This window comes from Salvelinus sp. IW2-2015, unplaced genomic scaffold (assembly GCF_002910315.2).
Source record: "Salvelinus sp. IW2-2015 unplaced genomic scaffold, ASM291031v2 Un_scaffold4583, whole genome shotgun sequence".
NCBI lineage: Eukaryota > Metazoa > Chordata > Actinopteri > Salmoniformes > Salmonidae > Salvelinus > Salvelinus sp. IW2-2015.
In genome coordinates, this window is record NW_019945853.1 from 1 (window position 1) to 7,126 (window position 7,126).

At 43.2% G+C, this 7,126-nt stretch overlaps 1 pseudogene; it reads left to right on the plus strand.

The window, feature by feature from the left end:
- Positions 1–51: 51 nt before the first annotated feature.
- The window catches only part of LOC139026373 (ras-related protein Rab-33B-like), an 8,426-nt pseudogene continuing 1,351 nt past the window's right edge, over positions 52–7,126 (plus strand).

Below are 7,126 nucleotides of genomic sequence, written 5' to 3' on the forward strand. Positions count from 1 at the left end.
GGTGCATGTGTACCCGGTGTGATGTGTACCCTGTGTATGTGTACCCTGTAGATGTGTACCCTGTGTATGTGTACCATGTAGATGTGTACCCCGTGTATGTGTTATACCCGTGTAATTGTGCCCTGTTAGATGGTGTACCCTGTATATGTGTACATGAATATGTATACCCGTACATGTGTAACACATGAATTAATAAATTCATTAATAAACACACCCAAAGATCTTTTACATCTCTTCCTTTCCTTCCTCCTTCCTCCTTCCTTCCTTCCTTCCTTCCTTCCTTCTTCCTTCCTTCCTTCCTTCCTTCCTCCTTCCTTCCTTCCTTCCTTCCTTCCTTCCTCCTTCCTTCCTTCCTTCCTCCTTCCCTCCTTCCTTCCTCCCTCCCTCCCTCCCCTCCTTCCTTCCTTCCTTCCTCCTCCTTCCTTCCTTCCTCCTTCCTTCCTTCCTTCCTTCCTCCTTCCTTCCTTCCTCCTTCCTCCGTCCTGGTGTCTGGGAAGCACCAGGACCGCCTGCCCCTGGCCAGAGGCTTCTACCTGGGAAAGACCTTCGGAGGCTGGAAGACCCTGGAGCCGCCTGCCCGGGCCCATATCCATAAAGCAACTCAATAGTAGAAAGTGCTGATCTAGGATCAGTCCCCCATGAGCATGACTTCTTATTAATTATGATCTAAAAGGTAAAACGGATCCTAGATCAGCTCTACTCTGACCTACGACCTGGAGATGCCACTGGCTCTGAGGAAGGAGGAGGTAGAGGTTTCCCTTTGCATTTTTAATGGGTGAAGGGTAGAATTGTAGATAGGATAATCTGATCCAAGTCTGTGCTAAAGCAGGGAGGAGGAAAATGTGTCCCTAATTGTTGATACAGGGATGTGTGTTAGGGCAAATTCTACCTCAAGCCGTGCGCTCAGAATCTCACTCTCTCTCACACACACACAATTCAGATCTTATCCCAATAGGAAATATGATGGTTTAAACACCTTTCACTGAATTTAAATGTATGGTTCAAACACCTTTCACTGAATGGAAATGTATGGTTCAAAACCTTTTACTGATGGAAATGTATGGTTAAACACCTTTCACTGATGGAAATGTATGGTTCAAACACCTTTTACTGAATGGAAATGTATGGTTCAAACACCTTTACTGATGGAAATGTATGGTTTAACCACCTTTCACTGAATGGAAATGTATGGTTCAAACACCTTTCACTAATGGAAATGTATGGTTTAAACACCTTTTCATGAATGGAAATGTATGTTTAAACACTTTCACTGAATGGAAATGTATGGTTTAAACACCTTCACTGAATGGAAATGTATGGTTTAAACACCTTTCACTGAATGGAAATGTATGGTTTAAACACCTTTCACTGAATGGAAATGTATGGTTCAAACACCTTTCACTGAATGGAAATGTATGGTTTAAACCCTTTACTGAATGGAAATGTATGGTTCAAACACCTTTCACTGAATGGAAATGTATGTTTAAACCCCTTTACTGAATGGAAATGTATGGTTTAAACACCTTTCACTGGAATGGAAATGTATGGTTTTAAAACACTTTCACTGAATGGAAATGTATGGTTTAAACACACCTTCTTACTTGAATGGAAATGTATGGTTTAAAAATCTCTCTTCTACAGGGTACACATACACAGGGTACACATACACCGGGTACACATACACCGGGTACACATCTACAGGGTACACATACACAGGGTACACATACACAGGGTACACATCTACATGGTACACATACACAGGGTACACATCTACAGGGTACACATCTACAGGGTACACGTATACAGGGTACACCGTGTGCATCTGGGACCCCCAGCCATGTATTTAAACTTTTCCAGAATTTGCATACCTGATTCAACTTGTCAACTAATCATAAATCCTTTGACCATTTAAAACAGGTGTGCTAGTTCAGGGCTACAACAACATTGTGAAATGTCTGGGGGTCGAGGAGAGGTTTGGAAAAGGCTGGTCTGGTGAGATGATTTGGTGAGATGAGATTTGTAACCATATGTTATTCAACCAGTCTAGACTTGTATTTACCTGTGCTGCACCATAGCATTGAGCAGCGGGTTCCCCTCCTGAATCCTGTCCATGTAGGACAACCTCCACACTAGATACCTGCACCAACATACAGTACAAACAGTTAGTGTGTGTAAGTGTGTTCCTTAACAAAGTTAATCTCCTACTGATTCAATGATATGTTGAAATGTGGAGCTGCAGTAAGCTCTCTGAATGCTGACTCATAAGCACCAATGAGAGGGTGTGGTAGGGGGACTTTAGGAGGTCAAAGACGATGTGAAAGAGATGTTTCACTTTCTCCCAGTGGAGGCTGCTGAGGGGAGAACGACTCACAATATTGGCCAGAATGGAGTGAACGGAATGATGTCAAACACATGGAAACCATGGAAACCATGTGTTTGGTGCATTTGATACCATTCCACTGACTCCGCTCCTCCCCAATTAAGGTGGCGCCAACCTCCTGTGCTTTCTCCCTTGTTTACATCCCCACAGAAGACCAGACTAATTGCTTAACCACATGCCCCTCAGGTCATTACCTTGCAATGTCCATGAATTGTGAATGAAATACATTTTGGTGGGGAGCACTGGTGCTGTAGCAGAATGAGTTAGTGGGAGGAGCTATTGGAGGACGTGCTCATTGTAATGGCTGGAATGGTATTAATGGAACAGAGTCAAACGTGGTTTCTGTATGTTTGATGTGTTTGAAACCATTCTACCAACTCCTCTCCAGCCATTACCACGAGCCCATCCTCCCCAATTAAGATGCCGCCAACCTCCTGTGTGTTGTAGGCTACTGATACAAATGTTGGTATCTATCTAATAACTGCTATGGTTCTCAGTGGGCTATTAGGCCTAGACTGGCAGACTATGGACCCCCTATAAAAAGTCAAGCAGGCAGTTTCACAAGGAGAGCACAGCACAGGCTCAGTATGTAATGGACTGGTTCAGCCAGTCTAAACCAGGGTCCCCTGTGCACGTTTTGGTTTTGGCCCCAGCACTACACAGTGATTCAAATCATCAAAGCTTGATGATGACTTGGTTATTTGAATCAGGTTAAAAATCTAAACGTGCACCCAGGGGGGGGCCCAGGATCGAGTTCGGGAAACCTTGGTCTAAACTACTGCTCCCAGAGAGCAACGCAGTAGCCTATCATGCAGCAACACACTGTCCTCGGGTCCCCTCTCCTCGTCCAAATAGGATCGGACCTCCATTATGGCATCTGCTGAGAGATTCCTTCGTGCTGCATCCCCAGTTGCTCTCTCGTCAAACAGCATCTAAACAGCAGACATTTGTGGCACTACTGCTGGTGCTTCTGCTCCATCTGCTCCCTCTTCTTCCTGTTGCCCTGGTGCCTGACCCTGCTGCTGAGGTTATTCTTTGAAGAGCCTCATCAATCGCTCTGGCATCACTGAAGGCTAACTTCTTAAACCTGTGGTCAAGTGCAGCGGTTTCTGATAGCCATTCTGTGGAACTTTCTGTCCATTGAGGAACATAGGGTGTCCATCAACTCTGTCACGTCCTGTGGTTACATTTGCTTCTCTCTGGTGGCTGGCTGTGATTTGCTGCAGACCCTTACACAGGAGTATCATTTTTGAGGCTGTCACATAGCTGAAAAGAGAGAACAGTAACTTATTAGTTCAGGTTCATGTTTTGTCTACTGATACTACATTCTCATCTACTGCTCATATACATATATAATACTGGATTAAATAATGATGTAGTAATAACTGCTTACTGTACCTCTCTCCACTGATCTCCACAGTGACCTTGTCAAAGGGTTCCAGGACTCTGCACACCTCCTCCACCACCTCCCATTCCTCTTGGGTCAGAGCATCAACAGGTGCATTGACAATGGCCAGGGTAGAGATGATGGCATCCTTTGACTCAAGAAACCGCTTCAACATATAAAATGCTGAATTCCACCTTGTAGTGCAGTCTTGTTTAGGTCTCAGCTCAGGCATCCCCATCTGGCATTGTGTAGACTTGAGTTTTTCAGCACCTACTGTGCTCCTGTGGAAGTATTCCACAGCTGCTTTCACTTAGTCCATAGTGGGCCTTATCACCTTCAGAGCATCTCTTACCATCAGGTTGATTGTGTGGGCAAGACATGGATGATGGGTCCATTTTAAAATGTTTATGGCTTTGGTTATGTTAGCTGCACTGTCGCTAACACAACAGACCACTTTTCCATCTACTTGCCATTCTCTGGCCACTCTCAACAGTTCCTCTGCCAAGTTCTCTGTGGTGTGTCTGTTGCTGAACTCAAAGCAGTCCAGAAGACAGCTAGACATCGAAAAATCTTCAATGAAGTGACATGTAACCGACATGTAAGAAGTGGTTACCCTTGATGTCCAGCAGTCAGTGGTAAGGCAAACTGCAGTAGCTTTTTGGACTCTTTCCCGCGCTGAAGCCTGTGTGCTCTTGTACAGTTGTAGAATAAGTGATTTTGAAAGGGGTTTCCTGCTTGGAATTGTGTACATTGGATTTAGACTATTGCTATAATTTCTAAAACCTCTGTCCTCCATGATCGAAAATGGCTGGAAATCGGTGGCAATCATTTTAGCCAATGCAATATCAATTTGGCCTTGTTTTGCTACAGACATAGACTTTGGCATAAACTGGTCCATAGAAGACTGCATTGCTGTGGGTCGCGGAGTAGGCCTACTTGACTGAGTGGATACATCTCCACGTGTGGAGGTGCTGGCTCCACCACTATCACTAGCAGGCCCGCTAGTTTCTCAAAGCTCCGCTACAGCTAGCTTCACATTTGGGTGCACAGTTTGCATATGCCGGTGTAGGTTGTGCGTAGAACCGGCATTATATGAGATTTTGTTTTGGCAAATTCTACGCTGTGCTCTAACATTGTCTACATTATTAAAATGCATCCAAATGCTACTGTGCTTCCGACTCATTTTCCAGCTGTTGTTTTCACAGCTGACCTTCCTCTCTCTCCTCAGCTGCTAAGTGTGTGACTGTGAGTGAGTTGGCTCGGCCCTCCCTCAAGCATCTTTGGTTCATTGGTTGACACTGCYTGTCTGATTGACAGGAACAACAGGTGAGGCTGTTAGTCTGAGCAGACAGTCAGAACAAATGTGTGTGCGCTTGAGCATTTAGGCKTATATTATTTTATTTATTTTTCGTTCTTTGAATTAGTTAATTCTATTCATTTAAATATTTTGATTGTTCTTATTTTTTATATATTTTTTTTATAAATAGATCCGGCTCTTCTGATATGCAAGCCGGCTCCCACCTACAAGGCTCTTTGAGCCGACTCATTTGCGAACGACCCATCACTAGTCGCAGTGGAATTCAAAACCATACTCGACCTCGCAATCATGTCAGCCGTGGCTAAATTTTAAACCGATATATTTGTTTAGCAACAAATCCAACGCGTGTGCAATTATGAGGCAAAACAGACGGGCTTGGCTTAGATTGTTGATAATATGTAAACTATATTTTGTCTCCAATGTTTATTGAAAACATAGATACATTTGCACAATGAGCATTTGTCTCAAATACATCTTACAGTTGTTAATTAGCTAGCTAGTGAAAATTGAGCCATATTGGTATAGCCGCGGGAAGCTGTTTGGGGGTGGGGATGTCGCTAATGCAGGAGTAGTAAAGGCCCAGTGCACTACTTTGGTGAAAGAAATAAAAAAAATATATAATTTGTATTTTTTATGAATACTTTTTTTTATTACGATTTTTCAGGTGCTGCACCTCTACTTCCKGCGGCTATGCATATTAGCATCGACATGAAATCAGTCAAAACACCTCAAAACAAGACATGGTATCAAGAACAAGATAAATGCCACATTCATGTGCTAGCCAAGTTCAACTTGCTGACTGGATGTAGTTCTACATGTGCCGCGTTCAATGAATCAGCAAGTCGAAATGTCAGAGTTTCCTAGTTCCGACTAGTATGTGAACATTTGAACAAGGCAGAAACTAGCTGAAACGAGTCACTTACGATTCCCAACATGACAGTTCCTTGTCATTGTTGGTAGCTATCTGGCCAATCAGAATCACAACATTTTGAAGAGAGTGCGCATTGGTATCGTGACATTTTCAGCTAACCCACCTATGAAGTGGCCAAGTGTGTGAACAATCATTGTAAAAGGCTCATGGTTAGAATTTGCTGCCCACTTCACAAGCATTGCTTCTCATAAAAATAAACAGGCCTAGATGTCATTTTATATGAACCATACATTTGCCCTCGAAGCCTATGAGAATAAAAAGCACTGGATTGTAATGACAGACGCGAACCCTCAACCTTCTGGCCCATAGCCCCGCGGAAATAGACTCTGCCACAAAGGCATGCTCAAGTGGCAGAGACAGTATCTGCACTTATAACCAGGCTCGCTACAGTATTTAATATGAGTAAGCATAGGACAATATTCGGTAACAGTAGCCTAGTCACTGCAGCATAAAATAAATAGAAATACATTTGGCAAAATTTGATTATTAGCCTACTCCTGTCTACACATAGATACATTAAATCATTCAAAATACATCACCAGAGAGTAAGACTTTGACACAGAGGATCATTAGCTTCTTTTAAAGCTGTGTATTGTTTCAAATCACAAGCATGTCGGTCTATATGCCTAATAGGCTATTGATGCGCTGAGCTGTCTCCCGCCAATTCTTGTGCATTCATTGTTTTATTGTGTTAATTGTTTGCCCTTTGATTGTTTCTTTTTATAAATTCCCCGTTGCAAATGTCCCCAGTAGTACATTTACCGTTAACCCCCATCATTTGGTTACATTAATGTACAGTATGTGTTAGGCCTACTGTCACGTTCCTGACCTGTTTTCTGTTTAGTTTTGTGTGTTAGTTGGTCAGGACGTGAGTTTGGGTGGGCATTCTATGTTATCTGTTTCTATGTTGGTTTAGGGTTGCCTGGTATGGCTCTTAATTAGAGGCAGGTGTTTTGCGTTCCTCTGATTAAGAGTCATATTTAGGTAGGCTGTTCACAGTGTTTGTTTGTGGGTGGTTGTCTCCTGTGTCAGTGTTTGTCGCACCATACGGGACTGTTACGGTTTGTTCATTTCATGTAGGCTATTTTTTCCCTGTTCGTGCGTTCTCGT